Here is a 27,500-nt window from a genome sequence, read left to right on the forward strand (position 1 = left end):
GTTTTGTGTTCAAGCCGTGCGGCGTGTGCTTTCACTTCACTTCTCTCTTTAGCATCAGTGTAGCCGTTGTGTCAATCACTCCGCTGCTGCTTCAGGATCAGCTGGATCGCGTTTTTGTCAAACCGGTCTCTTGACACCCGACGGCACGTCTTGAAGGGATTCCGCGTCTTCCGCTCTCCGCTCACACACGGTGGTGCGCTAAGGGTCGGGCTGAGGTTAGAGAAGGTATTAGAGAAGGCTTCGGGCTAATGGTCATGGGCTTAGTTAATAAGAGAGAGAGTCCTCTGCATATAGCTTTACATTGTGTGGAGGAAGAGGCGTCTCCAGAGAGGAAGATGAAGCATGAAGTGAGAAACATTGGGGAGAAGCAGAGAGAGCAGATGCACCCCTGCTGGTTATTCATGATCCGATTTGGCTCTGAATATTCAGTGTGTCAATTTCTGCATGCACAGATGTGTGTGTGTGTGTGTGTGTGTGTGTGTGTGTGTGTGAAGGAACTTCATTACAATTCCCACCTTGACTTGTGCACCAAAAAAGCAAAGACAGATCGCTGAAAAGAGGAGCCAGACGTCCTCCTCTTCCTCCTGCTCTCTTTAGTCCGACACTACTCTCCTTTCTTTTTCTTCTACTTCTTCATCCATCCATCCTTCTTCATCCTTTCATCTTTCTTTTTTTCACAATCATTTGCTGTTTTTATAATCATCCTCTCCTCACTGCCGCATTGCACTTCTTGAGTTATTTGCACTATTTTAACACTGCTGGATGCTGTTTACAATGTACTTTATTGCCACTTTATTTCTTATTCCTATTTCTTTATTATAGCATTGATATATTCTCTCTATCCCTCTCTTCTTCCAACCCTCTTTTCAACATACTGTATCTGTTACCCCCCCCCCCCCCTCTTCCACTTCCTCCTTTCCGTATAGCATATGGACCAAGGTCTCCGAGCCGGCTCCCTCTGGACAGAGAGTCGTGCCGGCCGTGTTCCGGACAGGAGCTATAGGAGTCAAAGAAAAATGAAGAGGGGCGGGGCGGAGCCGGGGGGGGTGTGTGTGTTCAGTCACGACCGGAGAGGAGGGTGGGAGGGGTGGGAGGGAGAGGGTGGGAGAGGAGGAGGAGGCTTATTGATGGAGATTGTTAGAAAAAGAGTGGAAGAAAAACATGTAAGAAGCAGAGATGAAAGAGGAGTGAACAGGTGATGGCGTATTACCGACACACACACACACACACACACACACACACACACACACACACACACACACACACACACACACACACGCTGCTTTCAATCGCCTCGCTGGGTATTGATCCGCCCATCAGACGATGGTTTTATTAGGTCACTGGTTCCCATTACTCTAACAGACCTCATCAACATCTGTACAAACTGGTCCCCCTGCCACTCGTATACGCTGCCCTCACCCTCACCCCCGCTCAATCAGGACCAGAGCCAGATAACTCATCCACAGCTTTCACCGCGAGGGCCTTATTAACCCCCCGGGGGGGGGGGTGTCGTGTCATTGTCTTACACACAGCCTCGGGGTAAACATCCGGCAGACTGCGGAATTCTTTGTTTGACGAGGTCTGAGTTATCCTCAAACCAAAGTTGTCTACTTACCACCTCCCGTCTTCCTGCTTTTCCTCACACAGCATGAGTTACAGTGTGTGTGTGTGTGTGTGTGTGTGTGTGTGTGTGTGTGTGTGTGTGTGTTTGTGTGTGTATAATGTGGCCACATGAGCTCCATCTGAAAGGGATCCAGACTCGGGGCCCCTGAAATAGACCTGCAAGGATATGAATCCAAAACAGACAACGCCAGCATCGGGAACAGCGGGATGTGTCAACAATTAACCAGCAGCTGCGCTTGAAAAGAGAAGCGGCGTTGTCATTTTTCCAGCATTTCACAATTCACACTGTGTGCATTGCCTCAAATAACACATTTTGTCTCATGAGATGATGATGATGATGCACCATGCGGTCGGTGCTCTACGGTGAGTCCGCACGGATCCGCATTGTTGGAGCTGTGAAACCCGAGAGGACCGCGGTGACTTATGACACGCTTGTCTTGTCAAGCTTCAAACTTGACGATGGAGACCCTACGTTTGATAGATCGTGCCAGGTTCCGGATGACCGGATCCCAAAGCGAGCGAGATCCGATCTCGGAGCTCGCAGACTCTACAGTAGATTGCGTCCTGACGCGGTCGGATGACGTCGAAAAGACTCCAAAGCATTTTGTCTTCCAGCGACGTGAAGAGAGGATTCTACTCCGTTCAACCGACACTTCACCGGCTCACTGCCACTGGTCACTAAAGCTTTGCCGCCATTAATCACAGAGAGCATAATCAGTGTCGGTTGTGCCACTTATCCACCGAGTGACAGATGGCGGCAGGTTAAAGAGCCGGTTTGCATCTCCCCAGCAGTCAGCTCACCTTTTATAGACCTTTCCGTCTGAAAATGGCTGCCGTTACACGCCGCAGCTTGGGCCAATTCACCCGAAGAGCCCGGAGACATCTGTTCCTACACAGGAACACATACTTTGCTGCCGTCCACCGGGGGGGGCGAGGCCCGCCTATAGCTGCAAGGGTTTCTGGGTGGCGAAGGTAAGAGTGTGGGACTGTGGCTGGAGTGGCTGGAGAGGAAATTCTGGCTGGACATCTGGGAACCACTAAGATGCCTTTAAGCAAGGCAGAGATCCGTGTCCACTCCAAAGACACACTGCAGGATTATGTTAACAAAGAGCAGATGCACCTGTACCTTGATCGTAAGGTGATCACATGTGACTGCTGACAAGCTGCTCTGTTTTTTTTTTACTGCTGTTGTTTAGTTGATGTGTGTATTAGTCAGAGATAGTGAACCCTGGTGCTGGTCATTGACCTTCTTGTGAATGGCTTTCCAATTGCCTCTTAACAAACAGGTGGTTCGGCTACACCATCTATGGTCTCGGAGATCTTTTAGAATCTTCCTTTGGCTTCATCAGCTACCGGACCTCCAGAACAACACCTCCAGACAGATGCCTGGTTCTCTACTCTACCGTCTTAGTTCACGTGGAACACTCGGTGTAACTCAAGCCTCAGGTGAGATTCTATAATGAGAACCAGCAGGTTTCTGGGCCACAGGTCTAAGATGGATATCCTTTGGCTAAGAGGGGAAAAAAGTTCTGAAGGAACACATAGTGAAGGCAGAAAGAGAGGTCCCAACAGTGTCCTATTAAACCATGTAAACAAGTTCAGAGGGTCTGTGGGTTTTAGCAAAATCACTCACGATCTCTTGTCTGCTGATAGAATTGACCTGTGGACTTCTTGAATAACCGACCTCATAAAAAGGTCTTCGTCCTCAAATTTAATCTAGAGACTGCTTTCATCTCCTTAATTGATTCCCTCTTTCACCTAATGAACATCACAATGTGAGGAAGAGAAAAGCAGGAGAGAGACAACTCCAAAGAAGGCGGAGAGAGGAACGTAACCACGCTGTCTCCATGTGTAGCAGGTTCTCCTATCTATCAAAGACAGAAAGGACTAAGGGGATCTGATCAGACGTGGACAGCGTTTCATATTGATTATAGTTTGAATCCTGTATAAGCCATCTGTTAATGTCTTTCTGAATGTGAATATCTAATGTAGTAAAATGCTTAGTCGACATAGGTCCACGTCCTTGTCAGCACAGCAGATCGGCACGTTGAAACACCGGAAGTTAACGTTAATCATACTTGAAAAGAACCAGTTTATTATGCTCTTGTTTTTATCAGTTTCGTACTCCAGCAGTACCTTAAATCAGTCGAGTTGAGTTGATAGAAAGAAGCGTTCAGAGAAAGAGAGGCAGGATGGAGTGAGAGTGGCTGAATTGTTAAATGACAGAGAGAGAGATGAGTGAGCATGGGGATGTGGATGAGGTGTAGGTGGAGAGAGAGCTGCTCCGTCAGATAGCATCGAAAGAGTCTTTATGTGAAGGGTTTGAAGTCAGAGAGCAACATGGAGGGAACAAGAAAAATCAGTAAAACACAATTTAAAGAGTCGCTCCTCGCTCGGCCTGCCTCTCTGATTGTCACCTTCTAATCTCCGTCACCCATCTCAATTGTTTTTCCCGATGTCTCCTCTTTTGGTCCCTCGTGGTTTCTCTCTTCCTAGCCTCCATCTTCCCTCCGTCTCAGCCTCTGAAGATTCACGCGTTGCGCTCCGTCTGAAGCCAACCGTGCTGCTCCGCTTCACTCCGCTCAACGCAGGGATACAAAATTTAATTCCAAACTCCCATTAGGAAAAAACAAGCTTCCGGATGGTAATCGAGATAAATCCGCTATCGGCGGAGAATCTTGATTGTTCGAGCCCGAGCACTTAGGAGCCAGGAGAGTGTTTGAAAATAGAGATGAGGCGCTCCCAAACTTCTTATCTTGTTTCTGCGTGAAAAGTGGAAGGAGGCATCCACCTGCGACGACAGTTGGGGATTACAGGGGCAGAATCCTAATGGGGCAAATTACACAGGCGAGCGATAAGAGCGGCATACTGATACTGCAGCGCTCTGAGTCGTGTCTGTTCACAAAGGAAGAGCCCGACAGTAAAGTTTGTGTTGTTTGGTCCTTCCCAGAGTGGAAAAGTTGTTGTTTGCTTGTCTCCAAACTAAGTGCCGAGGCGGTGTGCCACAGCAGTACACTGAAGCCCCTTCACCACTGGACAAACCCACTGACCTCTGGCTTCTGTCCTCAGTGGGAAAGGTTCCAATCGACGTTCATTCTCAGGACTAATTACTCTTTAATTTGGTGCGATGCTCTGTGGAAGTGAATGATGAATAATTCAACTGGGATTTTGGACAATTGTTATAATTTATTAACATAAAAAACAATTAAAATGTTCTCCTCAAAGCCACAAAACTCCAGTCAGACGCTGACAATCAACACAACTGTGGTCTGGCCCAAGCTGCCATTTCTTTATGTAAATGAGCTTAAATGAGAATTAGTAACTGGTGAATATCAATTAGGTAGAAACATCTTTTGTCTTTACATTGAGGAATTCACAAGAATTCAAAGTCACACACAGGATACAGGTAGTGGAAAGCCTGGTGCGTCTAAAAGTCAACTTCCGACAAGTGAGAGCCGGTTGGAACGACGGCACATTTTGATTCCAGCCACTCCTGTAGGCGTTAACTTGGTCCTCTAAAGGATAAAAGACACAAAAGACGTCTTAGTTCACAGTTCCTATGTGTGTCAATGTGTCCTAGCCATCAAAAAACGTCAACTTTCAACTAAATTTAGCAGAGTTTAATCCAGACAGATCTCTAAATAACAGCTTACTGTGACGTGTTCGGTTTGAGCGTCTGCTGTCAGGTCGGGTTGACACAAGCAGCTTTGTGTTGTTTCAATGTGTAGAGTTCAGAATGATGGAGTGAAAACTCTGCCCACAGTCCCCCGCACTGTGCCAGTGTGTGTGTGGAACGCAGCCATTAAGGTCACATGATGGACTCACAAGTCATTTATTGGACAGCAGGTTTGTTAACCTGTCATCCCGCCTGCTTTGACATTTCCACAGTGAGGGGGAGTCAAACTCAATCTCATTCCACGTCTTGTAACTCAAGCTGAGCGTGATCGACTCACGGTTGCTCGGGATGTTTAGGCTTTGCAGGCATGAAGAATCATCTCTTTTTAGTCATAAACACCCTTGCGCCGTTTTGCTGTATTTGAAGAAACATGACCAGAATCTGTGACATTGCCCCAGATGAATACATAGATAAATACATAAGAGTTTTGACTAAACCTCACACATTCATTTAGTGGTTAGGAAGCTAAATTTGTAGGAGCTGCCCGGGGGGCAGCGGTTGCATTCTATCATCGCTAATGAGCAGCTCCTCTGGCGTTGAGGAGAGGGAAGACAGATTGTAATTCCTTTCTTCATACTGCCTCAAAGTTTGCCAGCTGTTGTTCAACCTGTGGGCAGCTGGGCGCCGGCCCAAAGAACGGTAATAAAGACGCTCAATTTAACAACATGCACTTCCTCGTCTTTGTTGTTCCTCGTCAGCTGCTGTCGCTGCTTGCATAAGCATTAAATATCATTGTGTCCTGTTCCTATTCTTCAAGAGGAGCTGCCTTCTTATCGGTGTTTTGATCAACTTTAGTAATATCGATATTGCTGATGGAGTGGCAAAATCGATACACGCATGCAAATCTTTCACGGCGTTTACACCATTTGGGTAATTGGGTTGTTTTGTAAGCAGAAAGTTGGACCGTGACTGATGGGAGTTTTAGGACTCGTGCGGTCGTGAACCCATTTCTCTGGCCGGCGTACTCGGCCGCCTCCTCGGATAACCCCGAGAGAGGATGTCTGACGTCCAGCCATCCATCTTCCCTCCGTTCATCTGCGGCCCTCTTCCCTGCCAATCTATAAAAGGAGGCAGAACGCGTACATCACTGTGCAGAATGTGAACATAAAGTCTGAAAATAAACTTAAGTTTCGTGATGAATGCTCAGGTCACTCTTTTTGCGGTCAGTCTCCCAGTATTTATGTCCAAAGTCGAGGTCCATTCATTCAACGCTGCCTTGTAATCTACTTCATCTCCCACCTCACCAACTGCTACTTTCTGTTTGTCTCTGCAGGGGCTCATTACTTGCTTTGCTGGCGGTGTTTCCAAATGCTGTTATACCCAGGTGCACGTGTGCACACAGGTAAGCTTATGCACTCTGTTCATGCATGCTCTCTTGGCTGTAGATTCCTTGCTTCGTGGGTTTTTTTGGCCCTTCTTTTGGTAAAGCAGTGACAGTATGTTGTATGTAAACTTTCAGCCTGAAAACTAAGACTCTGCATTGTCGATAACATTGTGAGGGATCACAAATACGTCACTAATCATAGTCGATGGAAGTCTGCATTGGGAGGAAGTCGGTCAACACGGGACTTACACCCAGGAGACCGCTGTTCTTGCCCCACGTGAAACCAAATGTCATTTTACTTCAAATAACAAAACAGACGTACCTATTTTAAGTCAAATCATGATGTTTTACAAAACCTAGCCAAGTAGTTTTGTTGCCTAATCATAACCAGCGCTTTTTGTTGCATTTACAACGCTAACCAACTAAACTGAGAGCTTAATCCGGGAGTAAATAAGTCTATGGTCATGTGATCTGGGTCATGACCGAAAGAAGCTGGCTGATGTGGCACCGGGAAAGGGAAGTTTGGGGTCCACCTGCTGGAGCTGTTGCCCCCACGACCCGATCCCGGATAAGCGGTTGAAGATGAGATGAGAGATGAGACAAACAAACCATAACACACAGGGTCTGATCCATATATGAAGCCGTGCCAAACCCGGGTCGTGATCCTAGTTGGAGCCTCAAACGTCAGATGCCACACGGCGTTTAACTACGGAGCTATGTTGGGAGAAAACCTAATTCAGAAGACAGACAATAAGCCGCTCCTAATAAGCGGGGAGTCAATGGTGTTTGAAAGTCAAACATTTTAGCAGCTAGCAAGGTAATCACCGAATTCCTGGATTTAATCAACGATCCTATCAAGCTCCCACGCAGTAAGCGTGCGCCTCTTGCTGTGGGGGAGGAACAATCTCGCTGAAGTGGGATTTGGGCGGTGATGTGAACGATTATCCAAAGTAAATTTGCCGACGCTACAGAAAATCATCAGCCTTTAGTTTATTTGATGAAGGCCATTTTACAACAGCCTTCCATGTACCAAACCAATTAAGATCATCGCACTGCGCTATTAACGTTTTTTAATATGCGTGTTATGAGTTATTATATTATGATATATCATAATGATTCCCATGATTCTCAGCGAGTCATATTTAAACAGCCAAGGTCTGCAGTGATGCAATGTTGATTTGAATAAGAGGAGTATTTGGTTTCTATCGTCTTCTGTGTGGTATAAATAGACACGGTAAACCTTTACGAGTGCACTCACGGATCCTCACGCAGCAGCAGCAGCAGCTCAAGTTTTGTCCAACTGTGCAGAGTGTCTGTTCACTGGCAGTCACAGGGAACGGCTGTGGGTGTCTCAGCCGGTAGAGCTTTAAGTTTCTACAGTAGCTGGTTCGGGGTTCAGAGCATCAACCAGCATCAACAAACGATTAATATGCGATGCAAGGGAAACACCATCCCCCTTATTAGCAAAATGACCCGTGGTTGTTTCGTCTAGTCGGTCTCACTCATTGATCGTGACTTTAGAGGTAAGAAAGTAATTTATATATATATAAATATTGTTAACAGGTTACAACGTGCTTTACAGATCTAAAGCTTAGTTTCTACTCACCGCGGTAAAACTGGCGCACCGGAAAATGCCGCGATCACGGGCAAGTGGACACGGCGCTTGGTCGTGATCACATGACTGTAACAAATAGTTTGCTGATAAAAACACTATTTAGATTCAAAGAAGGCCAATTAGCTTTAAAGGAGGTCTTAAAAATCTACATTTGAGTGAATATTTTACAGGATATTCAACCTTTGTTTCTTCACACTACATTTAATACTGGACTTGTTTCTTTACAGGGTTTGTATAAAGGTAATAAAGTAGTTTATGAGTTTGAGATGTGAGTTTAAAGATAATTACAGTCCCTCCTCGTCATTGTGGAGGTTGGTTTAAGGCGTTTTTACCGGTTTCACCTTCAGTCTATGAGCATATCTCTGAGCTACACTCTTTTTCTTATTGTTCACACTTCATTTAGTTTGTACGCCCTCTGGTGTTTTGTAGCATAATGCAGCGCAGAGAGTATAAAGTCTTCGTTCACGCTCAGAGCTCGCGCGAGTATCAACAGTCCCTCCCCTCTGTCAGCTTCGTCTTGGATCTATAACATTCTCCAAACAATTCCGCTGAGATGCAACAGTTTGGCAGTCGCAGGTAAACGATACGTCACCTGAATCACCTTCTGATCATCTATCGCTGTCACCCGGTCTGACCTCCCGACACTGTAAACATCTATCAAATAAGAAAAGAGTTGAATAGCTAGTTATGCACAATTCAGTACCTTTAACAGTTAAACGAGGACGCTAGTCAGTTGTATGCAGCTGCAGTCGTGTGTAGTGACATCTGGATGCATTTGTGTTTGGTTACTTTGATAGACAATCAACCCCCGTCGGGCTTCCTGATTGCCGTTTATGTGATGATGACTGATGGATGTAGTCAAACACTGTGTGTACACAGGTGGCACAGTTGAGGCAGCAGCTTTAGTGCTACTATAGACTGTGTAGAAGAAGTGGACGTAGTCATGGTGACGTCACTCGTTGGTTTGTGGACTGATGTTTCGAAGCCTCGATTTTGGCGATTTGGCCGTCACCATCTTGTTTTTTGCAACCAGTGAACAGGAAGTGACCATATCTGGACTGAGGAGGAGTGACGTAGAGATGCCGTATATACGTCTCTGATAGAGACTTGTCAATCAGCGTGTAGCCCCGCCCCTAAAGCATCCCCTGCTTTATGGTGTGTTTGACTCTAAATGGAGCATAATGTACTAAATGAACATCATGCAGTATTGAAGAAGACTGTAAACTAGAGATTGAGACCATAAACTCATGTTTACAATGTTTACTGAGGGAATAAATCAAGAGAGAAGTAGAGTCATTTTAGACTAGACTTCTATACAACCAGAGGAGTCGCCCCCTGGTGGACACTAGAGAGAATGCAGCTTTAACACATGAAGCATCGGCTTCACTCGGCAGAACCGGAGGTCAGGTCCACAGGATGCATTTAGGAGTGAAAAGCAACCCGTAGCCTTCATGTAATGAAATAGAATCATATCTGTCGAGATTCACGTAAGACAGAAACCTAAACGCGCCTGTGTAACAAGCTAAAAGTCTGAAGTCGGCCGATGCATTGAGGGATGGTTTAGTTTGGTTTTAACAGGCTTCTTCTTGGCCCTTGCTACGTTGCAGCCTTGTGATTTAGCTGCCAGTACATTGCTCATCCATCCGCTCCCTCCTCCAGCCAATTTACAGCTTTTCTTACCCCCTCACTCCTCTGTTCGATTCTCTCCATCCACCCTCCCTCCATCGCTGCCACGCTCTCTACGCTCCATCCCTTAATCCGTCCTCTTTCAGCCTCCTATGAATTTTTAGCCCCCCTTAAGACCATCGCTCTGCCTCTCCCACGCACTCTCAACCGTCTCCTCCCGTTCTCTAAACTCGTTTTGTTCTCTCGTTCTTTCTTTTTGTAGTTTTGCCGCTGTCTCTTCCCCTGTCGGTGTCTCATCCCCTCTCCGTAACTTTTGAAGCGTAAATGCATCCAACGGGACCCCTCGGCTCGTGGCGTGGTGGGGGCTGCCTTAGCCACAGCAGCTGAGAGAAAGGAGAAGAGGATAAAAACATGAGCGATGATTCAAAAGGAAGGAGCGAGGCCAGTTTGATGAGAGAGATGTGTTTTAAACAGAAAATGAATGGAACAACAAAAGTATATCATAATGGTTTCTTTTTATTGCAGGTATGTCCTTTTCCCCCCAATTCTGATCCTATTTGTCTTCATAATAGAGCTCTAGTGCAAACTTACCCACAATGCAATGAGTGAAGGAATTGACGGATCTGTATTTGAGAGATAAAAAACTCTGCATGAAGCGAACAGCTTCTTTTATATACAGAGCTATTTCCTTTGCACAAACACCCCCGAACCAAGATTCCATTTGAGCAAAGTAGTAGTAGTTTAACAAAAATGAGCAAAACACGTCGTTCTTTCAACACAATCCCTGGGAACGGATCCGCAAGACAAAAGCTAACCACTTGTTTCTTGGCGCAAAGACAGAAGGAGGGGGGAGTTGTTGGATGCGGAGAAGCAGGAAAATGTAATCCTCTCAATGTGTGCGCAGGAGGAGGAACACTCGGACCGGCAGCTTCTCTGGACCGCAATGCGTTGAAAGCTCGGTGCTCTTCCTCCGGCAGCTTACGCTAACGTGTCTTTAGAAAAGTATTGAAAGGATATGATGTGATGAAGTGATAAAAACCTGCAGAGCCGAATCAATCCAGAGTATTCGGGGCGTCCCCTTTGTTTTTGGGGGGCGGTGACGTGCAGAAGTCGTGTGCTTGTAAACGTAAAAGCAGAAACACGAGCACAGAACAGTTGTTGCTCCAGCTGCTCTGCTAACGTTCACCGCTGTTAAAAGTTTAAGAAATAGATCAATACTTCCCATCAGTAAACGGCTCCAGAACAGGACTCTGGTTTCAGTTCTACCCCAGAAGCTCCGGCTCTCATTGGACAACTTCAACCAATAGGTGCTTGTTGGCCCCATGTGGTACCTCAGTACGTCTCCATCACGAGTAGACAAACCGTTGTGATTGGCCGGTCTAAATCCAGGACCATCCTAACAACAACAACATTTATGAATCTACAGATAGTTGGTAGGCAGAGATCTCGATTGTCTTGTGTTGCTGGACGTCTGAAACACCTCATAACCTGGAAGTACAGCCCACTGAACAATCCCCAAATTATGAACTAGTGTTTAAAGAATCAACTCATTTGGATGGCAATCATGGTTCAACATGTATAACCTTGTAAATTGAATCATTCGGTGCCAAAATTGAGTTTGTTTTTTATTGCGGTATCGACGTTGGTATTTGAGTATTTGCATTGGTATCGACTACTACATTTCTGGTATTGTGACATCATCATCAAAGTAAAAAAGATCGTTTCATGCCCAGAAACATGTGATTGAGATCGAGTGGCTCATCGATGGCGTGCCACTCGACGTGTTATCTTGCTAACGAGCCGGTCAAAAAGATCACAATATCACTTTTTAATAATGAATCCTAGTAATATGGAGGATTTGGGAAAAGCTGGCAGGAATCTGTCAAAGTGAGAGCATAAATCAAGGAAGTGCCAAAAGCTGCCACCAAAACCCATTTCTGCTGCTGTCAGCGGAGGATCAGAGCAGCACGGTTACTGAAGAGAGGGATGGATGGACACTCCCCAAAAACTCATAAATAGATTTACAAGCAAAGAAAGAAGCTGTGAAGATTTAAAGCCGAAGTACATTTTAACAGCACAGCTTTGTTTTATTAATTATACACCATCCAATAAAACAACCAAGTTGTACAAAATGACTTTTACCACAAAATGGTTTTAGCTGGTTTAAACATTAAAGCATAACGTACTTTGCTTCCAATTACTGAATTTGTTCCCCAAGACACACAGCAGCTTCTACCGTCTAGCTGGACATTACAGACACAACGATCCAGGAAGCTGGATTCACCTCAAACAATCCAAGAAATGTGAGGAAAATAATAATATTCAAGCTCCTTGTTGAAAGAACAAAAAGAAGACTATGGGAATAAGATCAGTTCACTACAATCTGGTGATACAGAGACTGAGGTGTAACCTGGCAGCCGGAGATGGAGGGATGCATCTCATATGCAGTCTACCGTGTGTAACATCTGGACCACAAGGAGAGATGGAGAGGCGGGTGGAGATTAGAGAGCGGGAGATGAAGGAGATGCAAGGAAAAAAAAGATGGCGCGAGAGGAGAAGACGGACGGAGGAAAAAAAAAAGGGAAGGAAGAGCAGAGCAGCCGTGACAGATTTGTGGCCGCATTGAGGCGTGACGTGAGGAGAGAGGAGGGAGAGGCTGAGGACGACTTATAAGAGCCGGAGATAGAGAACCAACCTGAGGGATAAAGGGATGAGAGGAGAGGAGCGAGAAAGGGAATGGGATTGAGGAGAGAGAGTGTGAAGTCGGAAAGCTGCTAAAAAGTGTTGCAAAGTTACACAACGCGACCGTACTCCTCTCCGAACAGGGGGATTGCAGTAAATTGGCCATATTAGCGGTGTGTTTCCACCCACCGCCTGGAGGAAAATGCATTATATTCTCTTTTTTTTTTATTAAGGGCTCAAGTTGAACACCGAGATTGGATTTCCGTATGCGTCCCCTCAGCGAGAACACTACCGCCGCTGCTTGGGAAAATGGAAAATTAAGAAACGGCCTCCTGTAAAGCGGAGAGAACGTTGAGGGGGGAAATGATTTTGGCGGATTGAATTTTCTTGTGTTTACCAAGTTACCCTGATAATGATCGGTGGCCTCCATCAGAGCCATGTTTTATTCAAGCTACTCACACACTGCAGGTCAGGTCACCGTGTCCCAGACAGACATCTTCATGGTGAAGGTCTGCCATGTCCTCGATAGTCTTTTCTAAGACTCATCCATCCAGGTGTTTTCACTTTTGCCTAATTGCGTGTCTGGACTGTGTGTGTGTGTGTGTGTGTGTGTGTGTGTGTGTGTGTGTGTGCGTGTACCTACTGTGCTTGATTGACATCGGCCCCACCTGGTGCTGCTGGGTTTTTACCAGAACACTGGATCATACCCATTTCACAGGAGACATGGATTCCCTTCAGCTGCTTCATCTTCAGGGTGGCTCACCGTCACTTGAGTAGAGAGATGCCATCGTTAATGTTATTGCTACCACCTGTGCTTTTCCTACTATGACGAGACAAAAGGGCTGTTGGGCACGAGTTCTGCACCTCCATGGCTTTCTGAGCCATCGTTAATGTCTATGACAAGTCACCACCTCTGCTGTTTGTGTGTATGCTCTCATGAAGTAGGTGTTGGAAGCACATTGACTGCTTGCAGGTCGTGCCGTAGCAACGCTCGGTTGTTGCTGGTTTCATTTCAAAACGATACAAAGAGAAATCTCGATGCTGCTTGTTATTCAGCAAAGCGGGGTTGATGTGAAGTTGACCCTTGGCTAAGCCCCGCCCCCCCGCTGTTATTCCCTCAAGCTGTCAGAGCAGCGTTACCATGGAGCCCACACTTCAGAGAGGAACAGAAGGGTCTCTGAATATGCATTTGACGGATGTATCCAGGATGTGAAAACAGGTTAAAAAGATAAAGGATGGAAGCTGAAGACGCATCACAATGTAACAGTGAACCAGCACGTCAACTGGTGATTGAGACAGACTGTTCCTGTAAAGCTGGGTAGATCTTTGATCACGGTTACAGTCATGAAAACACACTCAGTATAGCTTCAGTAGTGTTAACGTACGCTGCTAACCTTAGCTCCACAGTTAACGTAACGTTTTAGTAAACGTGGATCTCCTTCCAACCTCTCCGGGTAACGAGCGTCACCGTCACACAACGTTTAACCACGACGAGCTCCAAAGCCACTGGACCGGCCAGAAGGCGAAGAACATCTGGAACCATTGCATGAGAGTCTATGGAGCTCCACTGCACCTGGTGTTTTGATTTGACTGATTTCAGTTCGGTCAGTTTGCCGGTGTTAACGGTGGTGTGACACTTATATTTATTAAGTTTGTTGATGTGTCCTACTCGCTCGTAAAGCTCCAATTTCAAACCGTCAAAGATGAAATTAAGCAATTTAACTGAAACACATCTGCGTGGGCGTGAAGAATATTTAACTGACATTCATTTGAAATGTATAAGCACCAGTCGTCTGCAAATGTGTGAACCAAACAGCCTTGACAAGAATGGTTTCGGACATTCCCAATGATTACATAATGGCATTCATAGATAAATACAGTCCAGAATAAAATAATAATATCTGAGCTGGTTGAAATGATGTCTCACTTTAGTTAAAGTGCTCATGATGTGTTTATTTAAAAAATAAACACATCATGAGTGCGCGGTAACCGTCCTAATAAGATCCAATAGAATGAGATGCAATAAAACCAATTTACAAAACATTGAGTGCCACTCTATGTGGCGGCTGTCTACTTTAGGATTTTAAAATGAATTGAGTGTAATAATGTTTTGATGTTTGTTTGCCTGATTATGTTGTAAAAATAGATTATGTTTCTCCAATGGCCTGATGGTAATTCATCATAATGGACTTAAAGAATGCATGTTTGTGTGTGTGTGTGTGTGTGTGTGTGTGTCTGACAGCAAAGCAGAGAAGACATGCCACCATGCCTGATGGTGGTAAGAGGCGTGTGTGTGTGTGTGTGTGTGTGTGGGGGGGGGGGTGGTGATGTTTATGCGATGTGCCAACGTGCGATTGCAGCTGTAAGTGAAACATTGCAAGTAAGCGGCTGCTGTGAAATCCGTCTCCGTGGGGGGTTCTTCAACTTCTTCTTCTTCTTCTTTTTCTTCTTCTACTTCTTCTTCTTCTTCTTCTTCTACTCCCCGCTCTGAACGTCCCCTGTGCATTCTCTCCCACATACAATATGGCCGCATACGTCTTGCCGCTATATCTGTTCCGAGTCACGATAGTGGCGCCCACCATTCATCTCACGCGCTGCCGTTGCTCGTGATGCGGTCGCCACGGTGAGCTTTTGTCGCTCCCGTTATCTCTTCTGTATGAGTTGCTCATCTGGAGAGGACTTGAGGCAGGAAATGCCTGCCCCCCCCGTTCTCCGCAAGAGCCTGTGAAGCCTCTCTCTCTCTCTCTCTCTCTCTCTCTCTGTGGCTCATTTACATCTCGAGCCCACAGACTATTTATACAAACCACGGCTGCTTTTTCCCCCTCACTGCGTGCGTCAAACAAAAGTATGTCACAAAGGAAAGTGTCACATGTCCGCTATTGTTATCTGTGTACAATATCCAAAACAAAAAAAGATTCTATTTATCCCAGCCAAAGGAACGTTTCATCCTCCAGATATGGAGGAGTCACATGACTGAGAGAGCGGCAGCTTTGGTAAGAAACGACAGGGTTAGAAGGCAATAAAATGCTTTGAATACGAAGTAGCCGTCAGCGCCGGGTGTCTTACACCGGTAATATAAAATGCCAGCAAGCATGGGATTGATTATCTTTTATGAGCTTTTATGAAGAAATGATGAAGGCGTTATAATTTACAAGGAGGGAATCGCATTACCTCCTGCGCTGGCACTGAGAGAAAACATCATTTGGCCTGAGATTTAGTTTTTTCGCCGGGACTACCGTCATGGAAATAACTCACCGTACATTGACGTGTCATCCGCTTCAGTTTCTCTCCATAAAATCTGCAAAAAGTAAAGTGAAACACAGGAACCAGACCAAATCACCCACTTTGAATGTTATTGGACAGTTAAACGGCCCGTTAACGGCAGCGTTACCGGTCATTCAAAATCCTAAACTCTCCCGTTCTCATTCCCAGAACATCAAATACCGACGTTCGGTCCCGCCCCTCGGCGTCTGATGCCGACACACGAGGCGGCCCGTTAGTGTCTGTTTGAGACGCACTGTGGTTTCAAGTAACTACAATGGAAACCCAATTTAAACATTATTAAACGCTCCGAAAAAATGCCCTGGGAGTAAAATACGTACTACCTAAGTTATGTAACGAAAGAACGGTAAAATAAGTCTTTGACTTTGGCATCACACGGGACACGAACAAGAGTCTCCAGGGTGAAAGTCCTGTGTATGTTCAACCCACTCATCACCACTCAATACAGACCAAATGCACCTCACCAGTTTGAAAGCAGTCTGCACAGTTCATTGTCTGCAGAAGCGTTCTTTACATTCCGTTCGTTGTGTTCTTCCTTGTGATATGATCGAGTTGTGTACCGGTCGTGACTTCTTTCGTTGGAGGTGAGACGTTTTATTGAGCCCAAAAGAATCTTTTACGTTTGTTTTATCGTTTTTATAAAACGGTGAATATACACAAGTCTTATCTCAAGGGATTCTGAGCGTTAAGGCTGACAGCAGCAGAGCAGGGGCATTGTGGGAGAGATACGACAGTAATGTAGTCAACAAAATGAGTGCAGCTTCATAAAAGAGAGAGAGAGAGAGGGGGGGGGGGGAGAGAGGGAGAGAGACAAGGAGAGAGAGAGAGAGAGAGAGAGAGAGAGAGAGAGAGAGAGAGAGAGAGAGAGAGAGAGAGAGACAGAGAGAGAGACAAGGAGAGAGAGAGAGAGACAGAGAGACAAGGAGAGAGAGAGAGAGAGAGAGACAGAGAGACAAGGAGAGAGAGAGAGAGAGAGAGAGAGAGAGAGAGAGAGACACAGAGAGACAAGGAGAGAGACAGAGAGAGAGACAAGGAGAGAGAGACAAGGAGAGAGACAGAGAGAGAGACAAGGAGAGAGACAGAGAGAGATACAGAGAGAGAGAGAGAGAGAGAGAGAGAGAGAGACAAAGAGAGAGACAGAGAGAGAGAGAAGGCTCTTTAACTTGTTACAGAATATGCTCATGATGGTAGTATGTCCAAGCATACTTGCCCTCTTAATTCATGTAGGCACATCTGGAATATTAGTCAGAGGCGGTGGTCGTTAATCCTTTTCCATGACTCCATTCCCAATGCACTGTGCCTCAATAGTGGATGAGCGAAGTGCATGTTAGTGTCAGTAAAACGCTCCAGCCACTGCAGATATAGATGCCAAAATGTCAACTTCAATGGAGGAGAGTTTATGATTATCAGTCAGTTCAGCGCTGGCAAAATATGACTCAAGTCTGGACTATTAAAGCTACAAACATCGCCGAGCAATGAAGAAGAGTTTGAAGAAAGAAGAAGACACTTAAGGGAGGCTGGTAGGTCTTATATCCAGCAAAAACATCTCACAGTAGAATGAAACATTGAAGAAATGACCACAACCACAATGGATGAGCAAAGCACATTTCAACGCCACAAAAACCAACATGTGGTAGCACCGCATGAGCCACTACAAAGACTATCATGACAGAATCTCCACTGTGTTTCAGCAGAACACCATATCTCACCCACCATTTCACTCCTTTTTAAGCATATTATTATTTATAAAATGACGAGTTTCTTGGTGTTTCTTTTGCTGAGCGACTAGGTGTTCTGCAACAGATTGATGACGGTGGTCAAGGTGGGACTCCATCGACGGTATCCGTTGACAGTATCCTTGATGTCATACAGGGGGGCACTGATACGGACACGCGGATGTCAAAAAGGCAACCAGAAAAACAGCCATGATGGGTCAAGAATGCTCAGTAAACACAGGACTCTCAACCAGGAGACCAGGGTCCGTGTCCCAAAGTGTTGTCGAGTCATTTTGAAGTTGTGTGACATTTTACATACTTCTGAGCCCAACCAGGATGTTTCTCCAAAACCTAACTGAGTTGTTTTGTTGCCTAAACCTCAGCAAGAGTTCTTGCGAAAACAAAAGTATTTGATTGAGTTGAGGAAAAGATTGTGGTTTGGGTTCAGATAAGTTCTACCTAAGGTCTTAATAGTGTCCCGGGTGAAAGTCTTGTTATTGTCCCATCCATCCACCGCCCAAAACCGACTTGTCACATGTATTTATTTTCTGCGTTGGCTCTTTATTCCACTCATTCTTCATTCATAACGTTGTGGTCTTCCTTGTGTTTTGATGTGATTGAGTTGTGTACCGTTCGTGACTTCTTTTGTTTGGCGCTGAGACGTTTTATTGAGCCCAAAAGAATCTTTTACGTTTGTTTTATCATTTTTATAAAACAGTCAATTTTCTGCTCTCTCTCTCTGAGGGGGCTGCGCTTCTTATTTATGACAATATTTCATCACCACAGCACAATTCATTGTCAAACCGACCGCTTGCGGATATTCAATAGAGCTGTAATGACACGCTCCGAGCGATAGCTTAGCATTCAGTCACAAACAAGAGGAACCAAACCTCCGGTGGCTTTGTGCCGTCGGAGAGAGCTGCGTTCAATACCGCCCGTAATCCCGTAAATGGTTAAAAGCGCCTAATCCCTGTTGTAGAGAAGCCTTTATGTGGCCGTTTAAAGTTGCTGTTCACTCAGAAAGAAACCTCAGCTGTGACACGCCTAACCGGATTAGACGGCACGGCGTAATACCGCTGCGAGGTAATGGAGACGTTACATCCAGAGCTCCCATAGGCACCACTACACATGCTCTGTGGGTGTGTGCAGGAGCAATGAAGTGATAGAGATGTTAAATACAGAGCTCCCAGTGGTATCGCCCTGTGTGTGTGTGTGTGTGTGTGTGTATGTGTGTGTGTGTGTGTGTGTCCAATGGCGACAAATGACGCCTTTTTAAATGTGTTTTTATTCAGCTGCAGGGATTCATGAATTGGCAGTGTGTCTGCTGGTGTGGGACTGAGTGTGTGTGTGTGTGTGTGTGTGTGTGTGTGTGTGTGTGTGTGTGTGTGTGTGTGTATTCCCAGCATGCTTTCTGTTGCTGAGAAACGTGTACGTCTGACTGTACGCCAGACTGTGTGTGTGTGTGTGAGTGTGATTTATTTGTGTGCGTGTTAATACCGAGTGTTAAAGTGTGTTTGTGCATTGGTGTGTTTGTTTGCCAGCGTTTTCAATCCCCAGCATGCTTCCTAGTGCTCAGAAATATGTCTGTACCACTGTGCGTGTGTGTGTGTGTGTGTGTGTGTGTGTGTGTGTGTGTGTGTGTGTGTGTGTGTGTGTGTGTGTGTGTGTGTGTGTGTGTGTGCGGAGCAGAGCTGGGCTAAATGGATTCCCTCCATCTCAATAGAGCTGGAACCAGGAGGTTAATGAGCAAGCGAAGTTCGAGAGACGCCAGAGGTTACTACATTCATCACAGTGTAACCCAACAAGTTACACTCAAAGTAAAAAAGTATTGTTTTGAGCAAACGGCAACCTCCGGTTCTGCCGAGTGAAGCCGATGCTTCATGTGTTAAAGCTGCATTCTCTCTAGTGTCCACCAGGGGGCGACTCCTCTGGTTGTATAGAAGTCTAGTCTAAAATGACTCTACTTCTCTCTTGATTTATTCCCTCAGTAAACATTGTAAACATGAGTTTATGTCTCAATCTCTAGTTTACAGTCTTCTTCAATACAGCATGATGTTCATTTAGTACATTATGCTCCATTTAGAGTCAAACAGACCATAAAGAGGGGATGATTTAGGGGCGGGGCTACACACTGATTGACAGGTTGCTGCCAGAGCAAATACGGCGTTTCTACGTCACTCCTCCACATTCCTTCACCCAAAGTGGGGAGTGAGAGTCACAACGTCCCTGTCTCTGTTTCTTTTAGTTTTAAATGTTGTATCATGCTCCTTCCTCTTTAAAGACCTTTACCGGGGCTGGGGAATTAATTACAACACCGAAGGTCCTCACAGGCATAGCAGCGTAACGATCTATGTGCTCGTGTGCGTTTGTGAGTATTCATATGCGAGTGCATCCTGAATACAAATACGTTTTTCATATCTATGTGTTGGTGAACTACAAGAGCAGCACAAAGCCACGGCTCTGCGGCGTTGCATCACTGAGTGCATGCTGGTGCATGTTCATACACATGTGTCAGAGAGTGTTAGTGCACGGGTTGAAGCTTCCTTTCATGTGTTAACATGCATCTGAAGCAAAGATAAGTCCCACGAGTCTCTCTCTCTCTCTCTCTCTCTCTTTCTTCATCTCTCTCTCTTCCTTCATCTCTCTCTCTTCCTTCATCTCTCTCTCGCGACCTCAGAGGAAATCTTTTCTCATCCTGCTACAATGCCTTAAATTCATTTCTCAGTCTGCTTCACACCACCCCTCTGCATGACGATCACCTCACTAATTACACATCATTCCCTTTTAAGTTGCCAGTATTCATGAGAGAGAGAGAGAGAGAGAGAGAGAGAGAGAGACAGAGAGATACAGAGAGAGAGATAGAGAGAGAGTCAGAGAGAGAGTGAGAGAGACAGAGAGAGAGAGAGAGAGAGAGAGTCAGAGCGAGAGAGAGAGAGAGTCAGAGCGAGAGAGAGAGACAGAGAGAGACAGAGAGACAGAGAGAGAAATACAGAGAGATACAGTGAGATACAGAGAGACAGAGAGACAGAGAGAGAGAGTCAGAGAGAGAGAGTCAGAGAGAGAGAGAGAGAGAGAGAGTCAGAAAGAGAGAGCGAGAGAGAGACAGAGAGAGACAGAGAAACAGAGAGAGAGTCAGAGAGAGAGAGAGTCAGAAAGCGAGAGAGAGAGAGAGAGAGAGAGAGACAGAGAGAGACAGAGAAACAGAGAGAGAGTCAGAGAGAGAGAGAGAGTCAGAAAGCAAGAGAGAGAGAGAGAGAGAGAGAGAGAGAGAGAGAGAGAGAGAGAGAGAGAGATCTGGTGTAATGGGCTCCGGGATGACTTGCCCACTTTTAACGACTCTGCAACATCAAACAGTGAAGCTGCCAAAAATGCATTTTTTTTTTCATCTTCCGTCTCTCCCACACTCTCGTCATCCCTCCCTTCACCCCTTTATCTCCCTCCCTCTGCCCGATAAAGAAGGGGAACAAAGAGGTGGAGAGAGTAACAGGGATTCATCTCTTTCGCCCCCCCCCCCCCCCATAATATTTCATCCACACAGGAAACTTCTTGAGTCATTCTGTCACAAAATAAGCCTCATCACTATTTCATTATTTTGCCACTACGTTTCATTTCCTGTCCCGTTCCCTCCTTTCTTCTTTGTCGGTTGCTCTTCCCGACACTTTTTTGAGTTCTCCGCTTGCTTCTGCTCACATCTTCCTTCTCTTTCATGCATTGCGTAACTTAACATCCATCTGTTATCTACCTTTGCACGTTTTCATTTGCACACAAAGAAACCTGAAATTTGAGGGAAAGAAATTGCAATAAAGTGTGTGTGTGTGTGTGTGTGTGTGTGTGTGTGTGTGTGTGTGTGTGTGTGTGTGTGTGTGTGTGTGTGTGTGTGTGTGCGCGCGTGGCTGAGGAGTAACAGTTAGCGTATCAAACAGAAGAGAAGACGTAGTGAAGGCTGACGGATGGTTGAGCTTCAGAATCAGGCCCTCTTCAGCCCTGCCTCCACCTGTAGGCTCCTGCAGTCCATGTTCCACGAGGGTCAGAGTCGCCATCCCACCTCAAACTGTTGCTCTGGGCTCGTTGTGACGAGTCCGACGCCGATGCATCAACTCTGTATGATAGTCGATACGCCGTGATTTGGTGCTGACTGAAATGTGATTTATTTTTTTTTAAATGGCTGCATTTCTGAACGGTTGATGGTTCTAGTAAACAAGACCGGAGGTGTTTCCCCTTCACGCATCAGCAGTTAAAACACCCTCAAGCATCAGGCCTGTAATTGTATCTCATTGCCTTGATTATGCGAACACACAGGGAGTTGATGGAGACTTTCGCATCTTGCACCTCAATTTAATAAAATGCACCATAGCTGGCCCCTTGCAGTCCACATTTTAATAACTGGAGACCTTCGCCTCTGGACCTAATATATCAAATGCCTCCCAAACACCAGCTGAATACATTTTCAAGACCACAATCTTCAATAAGTACAAAGTATTGTTTTGAGCGAGCGGCAACCTCCGGTTCTGCCGAGTGAAGCCGATACAGAAGTGTCTTTAAAGCTGCATTCTCTCTAGTGTCCACCAGGGGGCGACTCCTCTGGTTGTATAGAAGTCTAGTCTAAAATGACTCTACTTCTCTCTTGATTTATTCCCTCAGTAAACATTGTAAACATGAGTTTATGGTCTCAATCTCTAGTTTACAGTCTTCTTCAATACAGCATGATGTTCATTTAGTACATTATGCTCCATTTAGAGTCAAACAGACCAGAAAGCAGGGGATGCTTTAGGGGGCGGGGCTACACAGTGATTGACAGGTCTGGGGGTTTCACCGTGTTTTTACTTCATGGAAGTGAATTGTAACATTTTGGTTGCCTAAAAATGATTTTCTCCTTTCCTTGCATATCCAGGGAACGATTTTGCTGAGGGCGTATTTTGTTTCACAGAACTCTTTTTGTTTTAAATGAATACAGTTACACCCTTTCACACCTGGGACCGGCCCAGTGGAACCAGAGCCTTCTGCCGATGGCCACAGAGAAGCACCAGCTCGCTCCTCTTCTGTCACGTTGAAGAAGAGAATGGAGAGTTTAGCCTCAGCGGTGTGGTCTACTTTCATGCGGCGCCCCCTGTTCCAACAAACTCAAGTTCAGACCCCCTTTAGCGTATGTATAAGACACATACTTTATGCTGTGTCAGTTGCTCTGAGCCAAGAAAACAAGATGGCGACGGCGAAATCGGCAAACTCGAGGCTTCAAAAAGGCCTTTTCCGTTTTCCGTGCGCTCCGATTACCAACTTGAGACGTGAAACGGTAGACGTTGTGTCGTCGGCCGATAGCTTGCGAGTTCTCAGTCCCGCCTCTCCACTGACTGTTGACCGGTATCAACCAAAGAACCGTCGTCTGAGGAGTACTGACCAATCGCATCCGATGGCAAACGGAAACCACAACGCACGAACATGGATGCAGAATCGCTTTTGATGAAGATTAGGATTTGGTTCAGTTCAGGGATGATGGTTTGGGTTAGCCTTTGTATAGGTTAGTGGAGCTTCCCTGTCATGGCTGCCAGAGGGATTTGCCACTTCTATAAACATCCAGTACGACGTTCCGGGGTCACCGGCAGGAGCGACTGATAACACCGTCCTGTAGACCCTCATCCACGTCTTTGAAACTCCTCCCGGTCTCATCCAGCATAATAATGCTTCTTAATTTGTAGATATCCCATGAATCGATTGCGTATGGTATTCACATAATACCCAATAGTACTATCTGAAGCACATGGACACGCCTCCTGGCAAGCCGCACTTCACCCCTACTTGGTGGACTTCGCGGCCCAGATGAACGCCTTCAAATCATGTTTCTTTGATTTAATTCTGCATTCTGTTTTAACAAAACCCTGCAGCACAGCAGCAAGCATGCAAATGATCCTGTATCGATTATCACCCGGCTTTATTGCAGTACTTGTGCTGAGCATTATGCACGGTGGAACCTTTCTGCGGGTTTATGAATGTGCGATGTGTCCAATAAGCTGCCGGGAGACGCGGGGCGCGTCCATAAAGCAAACCTGAGTCTCATTAGGGCGACAGCTCGGAGACATCACTCACACCTCGCTCAACCTCCGTCTGTCTCTTCTTTCACCGTCTTCCATCTCGTCTTCCTGCTTCGTCCTCGGTTTTTCATCAGACGCCGTCCTTCCCGTCTTGTCCCCCCCCCCTCGCCCTCTCTCGTTACCCCGCTCCGTCGCCGTGTTTGACTCCCCTCGTTTTTTCTTTTGATCACTTTTTCCTCCCCCACATGCTGCCAATGTCTGTCAAAGCCTCCCTTTTCTGTCAGCTCGCTTTAGGCGTATTGGCTCAGAGGTGGCGTTGCTGAAACCCCGCTGTCTCTACCTCTCTACCTCGTCTCCTTCATGTCGCTCTCTGTTTTCTGCACAGGCTCATTATTGCTATTTACACCTCTCGTCTGATGCAACCTGGCTCTCCGCTTCTCGCTCCCTTCTTTGCCTCCTGAACTCTACGCATGACGTCGTTCTTCTCAGCATCCATCCTTCGTTCCTCCCTTCTTTTGTCTCTCTCTTTGTCTCTTTTTCCTTCTCCTCTTTTCTCTCCTCATTTCCTGTTCTCTCCATTCTCTTCTCTTCTATTTGCCATCTCTGTACTTCATCTACTATCATTCTGGCCCTCCCTTCTATTTTATTCTACGTTCTCTGCCCTTCTTTTACCACCATTTCTTTTATTTGCTCTTACTTCCTCTAATTCTTTTCCCTTCCTCTTCCTTCGTTCCTCACATCCTTCCTATGATTTTAATATTCTCTTCTCACAATCTCTTCCCTTGACCGTCTACCAGTCTTTGGTCCTCTTCCAAATAACCTCCTCTCCCCTTTTTCTACTCGTCTCCTAAAAAATGAAACGGCGTTGTGAATTACCTTTGGAGGGAAATTAAGTTTCGAACAAAAAAGTTTTGAACTAATCCGCTGAAGGTAGGGGGTTGGGGTCTTTTTTTTACTCCTTAACTCCTCTGAGCTCCTCTTATTATCCTCTTCTGCCATCGAGTCTTTCTTCCTCTGGCCTCCTCCCTTCTTCTCCCCCTTGCTCTGATCATTTTGCTTGAAAGCCTTCCCCTCCCCCATTGCCTTCTAAAAGCTCACCTCTTCACTTCATCATCTGTAGGGACATGTCATGTCCATCACTCTGCCATCTATTTATTCATTCTCTTTCTCTGCCTTCATCCCCCCCTTCCCCTACTCTCACACCTGATCTCCACATAACCTCTCTGTGTACTCGTGTTCACGCCTTGTTACTCCCCCTTTCCTTCCTCGTGTGACCTTGGTTTCCCCCCTTTCTTCACCACCTTCGTCCCTACCTCTCTCTTCTGACAGGTGGTGAATACATTATTTAAAAACAGGGCTCTTCATGCACTAAAGAGATTTAACCTCCATTTCTTTGTTTGTCAAAGTTTGACGTCACCGGACAGATTCTCCTTTCTTTCTATTCAGACACTAGAGATATTACCCAGAGTGGAATATGCGCTGACTGCGGTAATCCGGCGGGGTAAACGATGTGTCTTAATGTGGTTTACGGCAAGCCGTCAGCTCCCATCAAGGCTAGAGGACAATGAGACAATCATTGTAAGGTGAATCCAGCTTTCGCTGCAGTTTGTTCAGGTTGCTGCAGCTCTGCACACGAGAACTCCTCCACTCCTGGCTTTTGACAGAACGATGATGGGAAAATCTTTGAAGAGCAAAAGCTTGAGAAATGTTAAAGCTGAATGATGTTTGAGTTTCTACGTACTAAACTGTACACACCACACTACTTCAGGTTTGGTTTCGGAGTATGGATACTACTCTCATGTGTTACATTTTAGCAGCGCTCAGTCGTCTCTTGAACTCATAATAGCAGGTATGATGAATTTAAACACAGACTGTATATAAAAAGTAGACGTAGTCACGGTGATGTCATGCACTGGTTTGTGGATTAAGGTTTCAAAGCCTTGAGTTCGGCATCTTTGGGGTCCTTTTGCAACCAGAAGTGAGGTTGGAGCAACCCGAAAAGACATTTTTAGGCAACCAAAATGTTACAAAACACGGTGAAACTCCCAGACAGGACAATGGCGTGGTAGAGACCTGTCAATCACCGTGTAGCCCCGCCCCTAAAGCATCCCCTGCTTTATGGTCTGTTTGACTCTAAATGGAGCATAATGTACTAAATGAACATCATGCTGTATTGAAGAAGACTGTAAACTAGAGATTGAGACCATAAACTCATGTTTACAATGTTTACTGAGGGAATAAATCAAGAGAGGAGTAGAGTCATTTTAGACTAGACTTCTATACAACCAGAGGAGTCGCCCCCTGGTGGACACTAGAGAGAATGCAGCTTTAAGACAATTGAGCACCATGAGCGTCACGCATCAGTACGGCAACCTGTGTGGATCTCAATACTTGGCACCCAATCCAGGACAGAGTCAACCCAGGCCTGAAACATCAACCTGAGCCAGACCCGGCCCCTTGCCTGAAAACAAGATGTCAGCCTGAACTTTGCCGAAAAGCCCAAAGCGTAGACATGAGAGTTCACCCTGACTCAACCGGCCTGAGTTACAATCCTGTAATCCGACGTGTGCGTGGGCAACCTGCTTCCTGCTTTATGTCAGCAAAATCGTTTGTCATGAGGGATTTTTTTTGCAATAGGTCACTGTGTGACCGTCCTACCGTGAGGTGATTGATGCAGCTCTTAAAAAATGAAACGTCTATCTTCCTCTGTCCCTCACCGGGAATCACTTTTCACATCTGCGCTGTGTTTTTAAAAGAGCCTTTTTGAGTGTATTACACATCCGTCCTTCAGGAGACGTTATTCCTCTTTTATGGAGGTGATGGCCAAACTCTGAAAATGATGAATCGGACTTGAATTAAGTGGAAAAATGTGGAAAAAATAAGTACATTCTACTTTAAAAGCGTATTTCTTCGTCAGTTGCACGGCCATTGAGAATCTCTGATTAACAGTAAACGTTCAAGATAATGCGTCATATTTAGAGTGGATATAGATGTGCTGTTGATTCGACTATTACAGTTCAGATGGTGACAGATGTTGAAAGCACGTACAGATGCTCACGGTTACAGGGTTCATTTAAAGGGTACAGCAGTGTGGTCCAATGACGTTGAAGAGCAGAGTAATGGCAGCCTTAATGTTAAGAACCCTAATGGCCCGAGGCCCCCCAGCACCCCCCCCCCCCCACACCCCCTTGTGACTTTGTGCACATGACTTAACAGCAGTTGGCGGTTGATGTTGTGCTTCAACAGCTCTTGGTTCTGCACTGCCTGGTGTAGACGTCCTGCGGGTTGGATAATGAGCCTCTAGTGATACGTTTGGCTCTGCATAATGCACGTGTTAAAGGTTCTTTTGAAAGGTGCAGTTTGACAATCCTGAAGGCAGTTAACCCTCTCCTCGAGCGCCCCCATTAACAGCCAAGTCGGCAAGAAAATATTATGGCATCTTACGTTTCTCTAAACCCCGGATACGTGGCGCTGAAAGGTGGCAAGTAGTATAAAAGCTAGGAAGTCCCCTGAGGCTGGGTGGGTCAAACAAACACTGGACTTTCACCCAGAAGACCGCTGTTCGTGTCCGGGGATCCCGAGGCGCTCCCAGGCCAGTTTGGAGATCTAGTCCCTCCACCTGGTCCCGGGCCTCCCTCGGGGTCTCCTCCCAGCCGGTCGTGCCTGGAACGCCTCCCTAGGGAGGCGCCCAGGTGGCATCCTCACCAGATGTCCGAACCACCTCGACCGGCTCCTTTCCACGCAAAGGAGCAGCGGCTCTACTCCGAGTCCCTCACGGATGACCCAACTTCTCACCCTATCTCTAAGGGAGACGCCCGCCACCCTTCTGAGGAAACCCATTTCGGCCGCTTGTACCCGCGATCTAATTCTTTCGGTCGTGACCCAGTCCACATGACCATAGGTGAGGGTAGGAACGAAGATCGGCCGGTAG

The 27,500-nt window shown here is 46.1% G+C and overlaps 1 protein-coding gene across 2 annotated transcripts in view; it reads left to right on the plus strand.

Moving 5' to 3' along the window:
* The window catches only part of elfn2a (extracellular leucine-rich repeat and fibronectin type III domain containing 2a), a 180,653-nt gene that overhangs the window by 93,133 nt on the left and 60,020 nt on the right, over positions 1-27,500 (plus strand). For both annotated transcript variants that reach the window (XM_068704342.1, XM_068704341.1), the window contains one exon: positions 6,573-6,641. The gene's annotated coding sequence lies outside the window, so the exon portion shown is untranslated. The remainder of the gene's footprint in view (positions 1-6,572; positions 6,642-27,500) is intronic.

Source organism: Cebidichthys violaceus, unplaced genomic scaffold (genome assembly GCF_023349555.1).
Source record: "Cebidichthys violaceus isolate CVI_PGR_0920_01 unplaced genomic scaffold, fCebVio1.0.p SCAF_90, whole genome shotgun sequence".
Taxonomy (NCBI): Eukaryota; Metazoa; Chordata; class Actinopteri; order Perciformes; family Stichaeidae; genus Cebidichthys; species Cebidichthys violaceus.